Source organism: Grampus griseus, assembly GCF_964374135.1.
Source record: "Grampus griseus genome assembly, chromosome: 16".
NCBI classification, from domain to species: domain Eukaryota; kingdom Metazoa; phylum Chordata; class Mammalia; order Artiodactyla; family Delphinidae; genus Grampus; species Grampus griseus.
In genome coordinates, this window is record NC_139010.1 from 77662379 (window position 1) to 77676185 (window position 13807).

Below are 13807 nucleotides of genomic sequence, written 5' to 3' on the forward strand. Positions count from 1 at the left end.
TCCTTAGGTACATGGATACTGGAGGAGGGTAGTTACCAGAGCAAAATCTAGGTCTGCTAGGCAGGAACAGGGAGTGGATGCTGGCTGGGTGACTCTATTTCCCGGGGCTGCCGTAACAAAACACCATAAACTGGGTGGCTTAAAACAACAGAAATACATCCTCTCACAGTTCTGGAGGCCAGGAGTCTGGAGTCAAGGTGTCAGCAGGTCCATATCCCCTCTGCAGGCTCTAGGGAAGAACGCTTCCTTGCCTCTTTGAGCTTCTGGTGGTTGCCAGCAATCCTAGGAGCTCCTTGGCTCGTGGCTGCACAACTTCCATCGCTGCCTCCATCATCACGTGGCCTTCCTTGCTCTCTGCGAATGTTCCTCTTCTTTCAAAGACACCAGTCATGTTGTATTTAGGGCACACCCTAATCCCGTATGACCTCGCTTTAACTTGATTACATCTGCAAAGATCTTATTTCCAAGTAAGGTCACATTCATAGGTTCCCGGTGGACATGAATTATGGGAGACATTATTCAACCCAGTACATATGGCATATGCATCCCCCTCTGAGAGAAGACATGTCCTCTTTCAAGGGCTCTGTGAGGATTAACGAGTGGTTCAGAAATGACCATCGAGAGTGGATCTGGGGCTTGCCTGGTGGCGCAGTGGTTGAGAGTCCGCCTGCCAATGCAGGGGACACGGGTTCGTGCCCCGGTCCGGGAGGATCCCACATGCCGCAGAGCGGCTGGGCCCGTGAGCCATGGCCGCTGAGCCTGCGCGTCCAGGGCCTGTGCTCCGCCACGGGAGAGGCCACAACGGTGAGAGGCCTGCGTACCGCGAAAAAAAAAAAAAAGAGTGGATCTGTTCAACTGCAAATGGGGTCTTCAGAGTGGCATGCAGAAACCCAGTAACCAGTGGGCCTCCTCCACCAGTTACACCTCCAAAATAATTCTTAATGTCTCTAGACCTTTCTACCTCTACTAGTACCTTAGTCCAATCGGAAGCATGATCTCTCTCTGGGAACAGTGTAGTCACCTCCTGATTGGCTTCCAGCTTCTACTTTCCCCAGTAATCCAAGCCATTTTCCATAGCAGCCTGAGACAGTCTTTTAAATGTAAGTTGGGTTATTATCACTCCTCTTCAGTGATTTCTCTAGAACTGTTCTGTCCAGTATGAGAGCCACTAGCCATATGTGGCTATTGAAATTAAAATTAAATAAAATTAAAAATTCAATTCCTCAGTTGTTTCAGGTGCTCGTTAGTCATGTTTGGCTAGTGGCTACCATATTGGGCCGTGTGGATATAGGGCATTTCAATGATTGCAGAAAGTGCTATAGGTCTCTGTGGCTCTAGAAGATGGAGCAGCTGCTTCCGCAGAAGAACGTCCAGGGCGTCCAGGGCGCCTGGCCAAGCTCACTTTACTGGTCTCCAAGAACTTGTGGCTTTGAAGCAGTATGGAAACATTAATTTGGGGAGCTATTGCTCTTTTTTTGGCATTTTCTCCTTTCTCTTCTCCCCACTTATGCAGGTTCTATGTTCTGTGCCTCCCACAAGGCTGGTAGCAGCACTTTCCCAAATTTTGTCCCTGTTTTCAATGGACAAAAGGGGTTTGAAGGAAAGGAGAAACCTAAATCCAATGTGGAAAATAAGTCTTGAAGGGAATTGCCCCAAATGAATCTGCCCCAAATTAAAGAGGGATTTCTTCAGATTGGAAGAGGAAAGAGAGGCCTTCCATGCCCCACATGTGGCCTAGACTAGCACGTTGGAAATGTGTGCCAGAGGGAAAGGTATTCAGGACACCAAGAGGCTGGATGTTGGGCAGAGCCCTCTGACCTCACAAAAGGTGCTGAACCACAAGCAGGTTCCAGGCATGGCAGAGGAGCCATCTGGAAGGAAGGGCCCGGGACCAGGAGAAGAGACATCTCTCGTGGAGGCAGGTGGTGTGGCAGAGGACGGAGGCAATTTGACCCTCTGAGACCCCAGAGCCCAGACAGAGGTCCTGAGAAAGGAGCCCTGAACAAAGCTGGATACCCGTCAATTTGTTGGGATGGGGCTCAGAGCTGACATCACACTGATTGATGGTATCGAGGGTGTAGGATGTGATTTTTCCCTTTTCCAGAACTGGAGCTAGAGTCCAGAGGTGCTCGAGGATCAGGGACCATACATCTCCGTCTCCCCAGACAGTCCTAGGTCATGCCTGCTGTCTCAGAATGATTTTCTTTTTTTTTTTGCTGTACGCGGGCCTCTCACTGCTGTGGCCTCTCCCGTAGCAGAGCACAGGCTCCGGACGCGCAGGCTCAGCGGCCATGGCTCACGGGCCCAGCCGCTCCATGGCATGTGGAATCTTCCCGGACTGGGGCATGAACCCACGTCCCCTGCATCGGCAGGCGGACTTTCAACCACTGCGCCACCAGGGAAGCCCTCGGAATGATTATTAATAGTGCCATCCTTCATTTTCAAAAGAGCCTTCCAATTTGGGCAATAAATTATAAGGTCACCATACCTAAGTATCTCATATTCTGAGTTCAGAAAACCCCCAGGGGTAGGACCAGCCACCTTCCCCCAGGGCCTCAGAGAGGCACCAGTTCAGTAAACCACCTTCAAAATGAGGGGAGGCCACCCACCAGAGTGGAGGAAGGGGTGCTCTACCACCTCAAATCCAAGGTTGAGGATCCTACAAGGAAGGCAGCCTGGCATTTTGTTCCCAGTTGGACACCTTACTTAGCCAGTGGGTTGTTGATCTTCCCCATAAAAGCAGGAGAAAAGAGACCCAGGAAACCATGGCACAATGGGGGAACCCCCAAGAGAGGGTCAGGACCACCCTGTCTTGAGTTCTTGGTTCCAAAAAGTTAAGGAAGGTGGATCCTGCTTGTGCCCACAGGCCGGAGAGCTGGCACAGGAGGTAGATGAGATTGTGTTATACCATCTTTCTCTAGACTCTTTTCCCTTGAGGACAGAGAGGTGTGCACGGAGGAGGAATGCAAAGAGGCAGCAGTAAAATGCAGCCACTCTTGCAAGAGACCCCCAGGGCCCAGGAGGCAAGTCCCCTTGACACCCAGCCGTCATTCATAACATGCACATAGAGAAGGAACACAAGGTCAAGGAGGGGAGAGACAGCACCTGCCCCGGCCTCCCCCTCCTTCATCCCCAACCCTAACCACCCCCAGCGCCAGAGGGAGAAGGGCAAAAGTCAAGAGATACCCTGCGCTCTCCCTCATACACGCGCGCGCGCGCACACACACACACACACACACACACACGCCACAAACTGTTAGAGACACGAGACAGGCAGGGCCATTGCTGAGATTCGGGACACACGAGCCTCAAAATGGACATGAGACTGCAGGTTTTAAATGAACAGGGCTAAGTCTTAAGAACAAACCGAGGCTGTTCGATGAACCAAAAGTGACTGAATTTGTCACGTTGAACTGAGATCTACTACTGCCAAGGGAGCAGGAGAGAGGGCTTGGGTAGAGGGTCATTTGGAATGATTATTAGAAAACATCCCCGAACGCTGAGCCTCAGTGCGCTGCTTCCCTCGTGCTCACCTGAGTCGGTGGACCAAGCTCCACACCCATCACCTGTCACTGGGCCACATCCTGGCAGCTTCAGCTGCCTGTGATCCTTGGGTACCCGGCTCTGTCCTCTCTCTGCTCTGGGGACTACATATGGCTTCTCAAAGGAAGCCCCCCCAAAGCAAACTAGCTGCTTCAACAAGATAACTTGAAAGGTTTTCTGAGAAGTCTCGTAGTGGTAAATGTCGAGCTGCTTGAGACCCTAGGGCTTTGTCAGCTTACCCCCTTATTTATGTCCAGGGAACCTGAGTCTGGAAAGGCCAAAGCCCCTGCTCTCATGACCAAGAGGTTGGGCTTAGATATCAGACTGCAGGGTACGGATGTCTGGTCCCCGATGTCTTAATTATACAGACCGAGGTAGCTTACTTGACCTCTCTAAGGTTTGATTTTCTTGACTGTAAAATGGAAATGATAATACCAACGCCCCCCTTGAAGGCTTGCTGTGAGGAATGAGATATACAACGCGTGTGAGCCCCAGCCAAGTACCTGGCAGATAGTAAGCCATCCAACAGACCTTAGCTCTTATTACCAGCTGGGACCACAGGCTGGTCTCCTGGCTCCGCATTCAATACCCTTGTCTCATAAAGTCAAATCAACTGCTAACGAGCAGGTCAGAAAGTAAAGTTGAAAAACTTCCGAAGTCCCACTTCTTCTCAAATTATGGCAACTCCTTTAGCCAAGAGTGGAATACCCTGACCCGCTCGGTTAGAGGTTAGCCGTCAAGGCCACTGCCGCATCTGGCTGTGCAGCCAGCAGAAAATGCGCAGGCCGTTCAAGCTCTTCGGCTTTTCCCACTCCAAGATGATCTGCATGACATTTGGGTCAATCAATTTAGAGATAATGATTCTTGCCGCAGAGCTGTGCATGTCCAATCACAAGAAATAGGGGTCCCCAATTGATTTTTGTGGACTGGTTTCATTTTCTCAGAGAGCTTTTCAGGTCAAATATTGGCCAGAGCTAGGGTGCTGATAGGAGGTGGCATATTTCCATCTGCTTTTGCCCAGAAATGTCTGGCTATCATTGCGCTCTGCTGAATAAAATTGAAATCATCAAACCCTTTGAGGCATTGCAAGCAGGACTTTTAATCCAGGGGGATGGGGGAGGGACCCAGAGCATCTGCCTGGAGGAGATACACACACACACACATACATGTGTGGGATTTTTTTTCTTTTCCAGAATAAATTTCTCACAGCAACACAGTGAGATTCAAGAACCTGGAGGGGGCGCTCTTTTCCTGTAATGTGTTTCCACCTCCACGTGTGGACTTCATTTATAGCATCTTTAAAATTAAAGTATAAGGAAGCCTAAATGATAGTTAAAGGAGTAATTAAAAATAGGAAAATGGCTTTATTTCTCTCCTAAACTGGTTGATTTATGCCTTGTTGTGTTTTTTTTTGAGAACACAAAACTATTAATTTATGTGTGCAAAGAACAGTGAATGAATCCTAAAGAGCGCTGCAGCCTTTAAAGACCTGAATCATATGTTGAGCTCATTTAAAACTTGCATAGGAAATTAAGGGAGAATAAAGCCCTTTAATTTGAAAAGTGTATCTATAGTTGCCGTCCCTAGGATATCTGCAGGGTCATTATTCAGAAAGATTAAGGAGGACTTTATTTTTTTATATGCACTATGTATTTCCCAGTTCCAGCTCACCATGGTGCATTTCAACTTATAAAGAGAAGGAGATAACGTGGGGGGAGGGGAGCTTTTTATTCACTTCCCACTTAATTTCCTTGCCGCCCGGCCAGTCCCAGCTTAATGAATGTAATTGCTACCTTTGATGAAAATACTATTATCAAGATCACACATTACATTGGAAAACAGTTTTTCTTTAAACACAGCTACTGCAGTCTCTAATTATGCATGTAACAAGTGTCTCCCGAACAAAAGAGCATGTTGTCTACAATTGCTAGGAATTGGAGCAAGGCAAATTCGAACAAAGGACAGATTAGATTTGCTCCCCGCTCCACAAAGCCCATCCCTCTGATTAATTTCCTGCAAAAACTAAAACAATTCTCTTAAAAGGCGCTCACCCCCTTCTCCAGAATGATCCATATGCCATTTGGGTCTTTCTATAGGGTGATAATGGCCCCTGATTTGAACTCGTGTTAGAAAATAAGAAAGGGCTTTTATGAACTTCCTCTTTCTAATGTAAATGAGCGACACAGGATCTTGAGGGATAATGAGCCCCCCAAAAAGTGACTTTTCAGTGGCTATAAAAGAGCTCACTGGTAGGGGAAAGTCTGCATTGAGCATGTTCAACCCAATTATTTTATTCGTTTCAAGAAATGAGGCATCTTTGAGAAAATACTTCCCATGCCTGAAACTGAGGGACACCAGCTTTTTCAGGGTTGAATTCCTAAAAGACGGAGAGTTTCTTGACTTACGCACAGAATTTTCAAAATGGATTCACGAGTGAACATAAAGTGCCCTTGTTAGTTTCAGTATAGCACTTTGCTATTGATTTTGGAGGCTGCATTTGGCAGGTGTTCTTCCCTTATCAAATGTGGGGCAGGAGCTAGATTATCCTATAACAAGTCAATTCTACACCCCCCAGCATTATCCAAACCCAGAAGAAAAAAGCCAAGTTAGTTTCCAACACAGTAATAGTTATGAGTATGAGGCCTAGAGTCAGACTTCCTGGATTCAAATCTCAACTCGCAATTTATCGTCTGTATGATCTGGAAAAAAAAAATCAGCTTTCTACATCTTCATTTTCTTAACTGTAACTTGGGGGTAGCACTTAAAGGGTGGTGAGAATTAAGTAAGATAATACTTGTGAAATGTGTGCATCAATACCTGGCACACAGTGAGCTCTCAACACACTTTACTTATTACTATTATTATTTATTATTTGACTTGGAAGACCACAGGTGCTTAATGAAATGGATGTCCCTAAATATTGCTCACCACTTCCTTGGGTCCTGCAGCCTGGTGCCCCCAGGGAAAGCGGCAGGAAAGTGGCATCTCAGATTGAATCCTATGCTCCGTCCAGGGCTGAGAAGGCTGCCGGAAACCATATTAAGGAGGGTATGGTTAAATCTGGAGCTCTTTTTGATAGAGTTGGCTGGTCCTTTTCAGAGGCTCATGTACCCTACCAGGATGAGTCCCAGATGTGGTCCAGGAGGAACCAGCAGAGACCAGGAAGATGAAGCATGTTGCCTCCACTACTCTTTGTGGAGAAGGATCTGGATACATAAAATGAGGAGCACCACACATGGGTCCTTGTTATCCTGGGATTCAGTACCTGAGTCCCCCAGTCACGTAGCTTCCTTAGGGCAGTTAGAGACATCATAACACGGTGTTCACTGAAAAACTGACCATCTATAAATGTGGTGCCCACCCGACACACCCTTCTGCTAAACTCAGGTGTCCATCTTTGCCCCCCTACGCAAAACCCAAATAAATTGATTGCAAAGTATAAATTGATTGCAAGGTGAAAATGCGAATTGTGCCAAAGTTACAGGATTTCATGAAGTGAAAACGATGCTGAGGAAGCATTCAAATTCTATGCAAAGCCATTGATAAATGAGGATCTGGCCATTCTTGATTTGAAGAAAGAAAAGGGCAAAGGTGATGACACAGCAGATACTCAAAAGGGAACGATTTGACTGCCATGGATTAACGAACACCTCTGTGAAAAGGCATGAAGCCTTTGGATAATTTTGCAAAAGTGACACCTGGTAAGACCATGCTGTGAAAATCAAGCACAAAGAATGGCTACAGAGTGAGCCGTGACACAATTTTTGGCTGAAAAATTTATACCCCCCAAATCAACATTTGATTCATTCTTTGCTCAAAGATTATGGATGGAATTATAGCCGTAGCTTAAAACACAAGATAAATTAATTTTAATAAATTGTAATACAATTTATAAGTTTTAAGAAAAATTTAAGATTTAAGACAAATTCCACATCAAGTCTTTTTAGTTTTCACCATTTACTAAGAAAGGAGATCCCAGAGTGAGTGAGGGACACACACACACACACACACGCACGCACGCACGCACGCACGCACGCGCAGGAGTCATTTTCCCGGAGTTTTCACCTCCAGATGGAGCCAGCCACTGCAGGTGTCTGTTATCTAGGGAGGGAGGTCTTTCCCAGTATGGGTGCCTTCCCCATGGCAAAGGACCGTTGGTTGTTGGAAAGAAATGGTCCCAGGAGGACTGGACTCAAGCTCAAAGTACTGGGGCTCCAGGACTGGGACACAAAGAGGGATTGAATGGCAGACAAGGAGGCAGCTCCTGGTTTGGCCTCAGGCACGTCCCAGAATCTGAGAACCGAGCTCTGCACATCTCAGACAGCACTCTGGCCCTACCCTCATCCACCACCCCATGAGCAAGGAGAGGGGCCACCTCGGGTCTGAGAGCCAGCGCAGAGTCCAGAAATGCCCGCTAGCCACAGCAGGAATTCTGTTCTTTTATAAGAGCCTTTTGGCCCTGGAAGCAGCCCGCCTGCCTCTTGGTCCAGGCCACAGCCCTGGGAGGGAGGTCCCATGGGCAGAGAAGCAGAAGTGGAGGTGCTGGGACTGCCCCAAGGGCACCCGTTCACTGCTGGGACCCCAGGCAGTCTGAGTGCTGGCGGAGGGCTCCCTCCAAGGCCCGCACATCCATCACTCGCCCCCTCCTCCTGCCGCCTGCATCTCTGGAAATTGGCTGGAGCGATCACCCTGAGGATCCTCGACAGGGGGACAGCATTAAAGACAAGTGAGCTTTGAGGCAGCGTCTCTGTCTGTTGATGGCGGCGCAAATAATCGGCCATTTCCTGGTCTACTGGTTAGCGGAATTAGCATACTGTGCGCGGGACAGCCTCCATCTGCCTCCTGCGCTCTTCATTACTGGCGGCAAGGTGGAATCGGCAGCTAACCTTTGAGTCCATGAAGGGTAATGCCCCCCACTCCTGAGAGGACACTCTCACCTAGGACGGCCCCGTCACGGGACCCTGGAACATCCTCGCCGGGCCATCCGGACCACATCCGCGTCTGGTGGAGCTGGCGTTTACGGAAGGCTTGGGGTTAAGGTGGACCCCAAGGGGAGCTCCGGGTTTGGAGTCGGGAGGCCCGGCCTCTCTCTGGCCTCATCAGTGACTCACGGGTTGTCCAGGCAGGTCCTAAAGGTCCTCTAAGCCCCAGCTCCTGGGCTCCCTCCCAGGAAGGCTTTTCCAACCCTGTCCTCACTTTCTCCAAAGTCTGGGGGAAGCAGCCACTCCCCCACCCCCAAGATCCGTGATGGCTCCCCCACCCCCACCCCACCCCCGTCAGCTAACTGGATACTCTGGCCCTGCCAGGCTGCAGCCCCAAATCTGCTCAGCCTCTCCCCTTTCCTCAGCAGGAGTAACTGGCCGTGGCTTCATCCCTGTGTTTGCTTGTGGCTACAGAATGGATTGGAGGGCAGAGACCCCGGGGGAAGGAAGAGAGACAGTTTGGGAGAGGGGTCCTTCCTGCACCCCTGTAACAGGGTCCCTGAGAGACCTTGGCCATCTGCCAGGAGCCCCCTCCTAGGTCAGCTGCGGCCATATCCTCTAAGGTGGTTGGTGCTTGTGGACGGCTGCTAAGCTGAGCTGCCTGGGGCTTACAGCCTAGGAGGGCTGAGGTCTGTGAACAGGGGATTGGACCACTGCCGGAATGCCCCAAACAATTGGTTGCAAGGTGTCATTTATAACTTTCGCTGAGTATAATTTCTGTTGTTGATTGCACAGGAAGGCTCCGTGTAGGACTGGAAGGCCAGGGAACTGGGGTCCAGCAGCGCTGGACTGGACCAGGCTGTGGAATGTGACCTTTGGCGAGGTTTTCCCCTCTCTGGGACTCAGTTTATTCATCAGTTAAATGGGCGGTTGGACCAGATAGTGGCTGAGACCTTCCAGCCTTGACCTGGAGGATTCCAGAAACACTGGCGGCACTGGAAAAATTGCCAACTCAGGGCCCTTCCAGCTTCGTTTTGCGAAGTGTTAAGCTTTGGGCAGAGGAAGCTGGACCATGAGATTCAAATGCCCTGACTCAAGCGTCTCCTTCTGAAATGGGCTCAGGGCATGACTGCATAACCAGAGGCAGGGAAATGCCATCTGGCTCCCAAGTAGTGCTCTGTCCACCCTGTAGGGACCCCGAAGCCTCCCTCGATCTGGCTTGGTCCCCACAGAGAGGAGAGGAAGGGCTGGGGCCAGTCATGCAGTGGGGTGGCCTCACCTGTGTGATCAGCTTCATTCACTCGTCCATCCATTATGGCTGCATTCACATGTCACATGCTTAGTGAGCTCCTATTTATCCCTCAAGACCCCACTCTGTTGTTGGCCTGCCCTTCCCCTTCTCCTCTTCCTGTCCCTGTAACATCATCATCACACAATCCTACCTCTATGCTGGCATGTGGAAGACTTCATCAATGGGCACTGAGTCCATAGGCCCCTGCAGGGCGGGCCCTCTGTTCCCTAGTACATGGCACAGAAGGTTCTTAACCAGTTTGCTGAATGAATGAATGAAGTGAAATGAGCAGGTGTGTTGATGAGGACATTCCAGGATGAGGGACAGTGTGGGCAAAGACCAGAGGTGGGAAACAGCCCAGTGTTCAGGGAATAATCAGTATGGGCAAGTGTGGGGGAGGGGAGAACCCATGCCCCCTTTTTCTTACTCATCTCACTGGTACTTGGGTATTTGTCTTAATACTCGTTTTACGCACTGGACTGTGAATCCCATGTGCCAATCTGCCTGTTTTCACAGGGCTTTGCCCAAGACTGAGCACATAATAGTCACTTGTATAGATGCTCATTAAATGAATTAATTAGATAAAATGGGAGGTCTAAATGGACAGTCCGGTGCTTGTATGGCAGGTCCACAAGCGCCAGAGACCCAGGCCCATTACGGGATTGCCATACAAAATGCAGGAGGCCCAGTTAAATTTGAATTTCAGATGAACAATAAGTAATTTTAAAATTAGAAGTATGTCCCCAATTTTGCATGAAACATACTAAACCAATCGTTCATTTTTATCTGAAATTCAAATTAAACTGGTGGTTTCTTTATTTGCTTTTTTTTGTTTTGGTTTTTCGTATCTCATTTTGTTAGTTTGGTTTTTGTTTGTGTTTGCTAATCTGGCAACCTACCCTTCCCTCTTTCCACTTTGCCATACTTATCCCTGGCTTGTATCCTCATGATGGCTTCAGAGTCACAGGATGGCTGCTGGGGCTCCAGCCTTCATGTTTATGATTTAGGAAAGCAGAAGGATGAAGCACGGAGGGACAAAGGACACCTGTCTCCCATCTGAGTCAGCTTCTTTTAAAGAGATTTCCTAACTTGAATTATGGGCTGGTTGATACATGAGTAAAAAAGAAGCAAACATGGTAAAATGTTAACAACTATTAAATCTGGGTGATGGGTGTATATGGGCGTCCATTACCCTGGTCTACCTTTTTTTCATGCCTGAAGATTTTCTTAATAAAAAGTTTGTTTCTTTTAAAGGAAAGACTTCCTATAATCCTTGCCCAATAACTTTTGCTTTCTTCTCATTGGCCAGCCTTGCAGAAAGGAAATCTGGGAAATGTAGTCTTTGAACTGGGCAAACTGATACCTGGATATAATCCAGGTTATATCAATAAGGAATAAGGGGAGAAGGGATGTCAGGCAGGAACTTGTACCCTCTGCCCAGGGCATGATCCGTCAGCTTTCTCTGCACAGCACGCAGAGAAGCAGGGGCTGCAGTGCCCAAATCTATTATTTGGCTTCCTGTTGAAACCAGCCTCTCTGGGTCTCACTCAGCCTCCTGATGGGACTTTCCACCCTTGGCATGGTGACTGAGTCACAGCAACCCCTCACCCGAGGGCAGGTATGGAGAGGAGCCCTGCTGAAGCCCAGACCTGTGCATCCTGGAGCTTATCCCCCTGAGTGGCCTTTGCCAGGGTGCTGAACCCCAGGGACCCCTGAGGCTGCCTCTCTAAAGAACATGCAGCCCAGCTCCTTCCCTCCCTCACTGGGAAGCGCTTACATTTCCCAAGGTAATGAGCCCACAGAGGGTGTATCCATCCCTTGTGGAAGGAAAATGCTTGAGCAGAAAGCCACATTCTGAGCTGTTGTCCCAGGTAAGACAGCTGGGCAGTCCCCAGCTGTCAACTAACCAGGAACTAACAGTACCAGGGGTGCTGCTCAGAGTGTATCACGAGCCCTCGAAGCCATGGATAGACACATGCTGTGCCGCCCTTGCATGCTTGGAGCATAGGAGGCCTGCTGTGAAGATTTGGGGCGGGGAGGGGAGGCACTCTGGTCCATCAACTAATGAATGAACTGTGATCTATTCATGCAACGGAATATTACCCAGCCATAAAAAGGAATGACATACTGATCCATGCTACTACATGGGTGAACCTTGGAAACATTATGCTGAATGGAAGAAGCCAGTCCCAAAGGACCACATACTGTTTGATTCCATTTACATAAATTTTCCAAATGGACAAATCTACAGAGACAAAAAGTAGGTTTGTGGTTGCCTAGGCCTGGAGCACTGAGGGGAAATAAGTGACTGCCAATGAGTTTGGGGTTTCTTTTGGGGTGATAAAAATGTTCTAAAATTGTAGTGATATTTGCTCGTATCCACAGATGTATTAAACCCCGCTGAACTGTAAAGTTTAAATGGGTGAATTGTATATGTGAATAATATCTCAATAAAGCTGTTTTTTGAAAACAACTCTCCGAAAACAGGAGACACTTTTGTCAACGGCAACGCCATCACAGTTAAGTTGACTCTGGCTAGGACTCAGCCCATGGTGGACGCCCGGGAAGCCAGCCTGGAAGATTCCCGGCGTGGACTGGAATTCCAGAAGCTGAGTCCAGCTGGCACGGGGTGGAGCGGAGTCCTGTCTGGCTCCCCCAAGCGGTGACCGCCTGGAGTGAATGCGCCTCCACTTACGTACATGGATCGTTTTCCTCCCCCTGTTGCCAGCGCTAGATCTATGAGCGAGACGAGAGGAGCAAAGAATAAGGGTTTAAACTCTTATCACTAAAGTGAGTCTCCCTCTACATTAAAAAACTATCCAGACCCTGTGGCAGGAATGGGCTCTGTTCTTGGGGCATAAATTTGTGTGTGTGGAAAAAAGACTTATTGGTGAATTTAGCAGTATTTTTCGTTGAACTGACAGTTGCCAACCATTACACCAGTATTTATTTGATTCTTAAAGAGTACAAAACCATGGACCACAAATAAAGAAGATGGAGTAATAGTTTGTGGCTGGGCCACTAGCTTTAAACTTGAAATGAAGTGTCCAGTTTTGAGTTACTGTGTCCAACCACCATTTGTACAGTTTGAAAAGTGGGCGCATTTTTCCAGGCTGTCAGTGAGACTGTAGTTCATTCCCATGAATGATATCGCTGAAGGAGCAGTTGTTCTGCTATGAGCACTTCACTCATGACCAGCATATATTAAATGTATTAATCTGGGCCTCCCGGCGTAATTTAGGAAGGGCCTCTATTTGACACATCCCTGTACATCCTTGTTTTATTGCTTGCTCCTGCAGGTAACAATGTCTCAAAGGTCTCACTCCTGAATGAAGTTAAAATTGCATGTCACCCAATAGCATATGCAGTTTTGTAGCTTATTTTGCTGTCAAAATTACCACCCTGCAACAACATGAGACGTTAATGGGGGACGCGGCATGATTTACCTCGACGGCTCTGGGCCCCATGGCCAGGGAGGACTTCCCACGTCCAAGTGGCCACACGTTTGGGGAAGCTGTGGCACCTCGGCCCTTCAGCTCTGCCTTTCGTACCCTAACCATGCCACCCAACACGGCAGGCCTCTCCTGAGACGAAAGTAAGTGGTATGTGAGACTGCCGAGTAATTGTTAAGCTTAAGTCACTAGAAAAAAAAATGTATATTTCAAGCAGGTGAGTCCTCCAGTGACAGAGAGGACTCAGCCCATTTCCCAGTGAGGCCAGTGACTGTGGTCTGTTAAGAGCCCGTCCAAGACTTTACGTGGAAATATCTAATTTTAAGGCTAAGAGGAGCAGCCCTGACTTACAATTTGACCCCATATTTTTCTGCCCTGTAAAGCCAGCATCTTTGGAATGTTTATTATCCCTGGTAACAATAGAAGGCCACAAAGCCGGGGTGTGCCTTGTAATGAAATTATGGATTGCCCATAGGGGAAGAATGTCCGATGTAGTTTAAAACCATCTGGGAGCCTGGACCAGTGGCTGGGCTGCATTTGAACTCTCATGGGTCCTGGGTGCTTTTGCCTTTGTGTGCCCCTTCCACCATTAAAAAAAA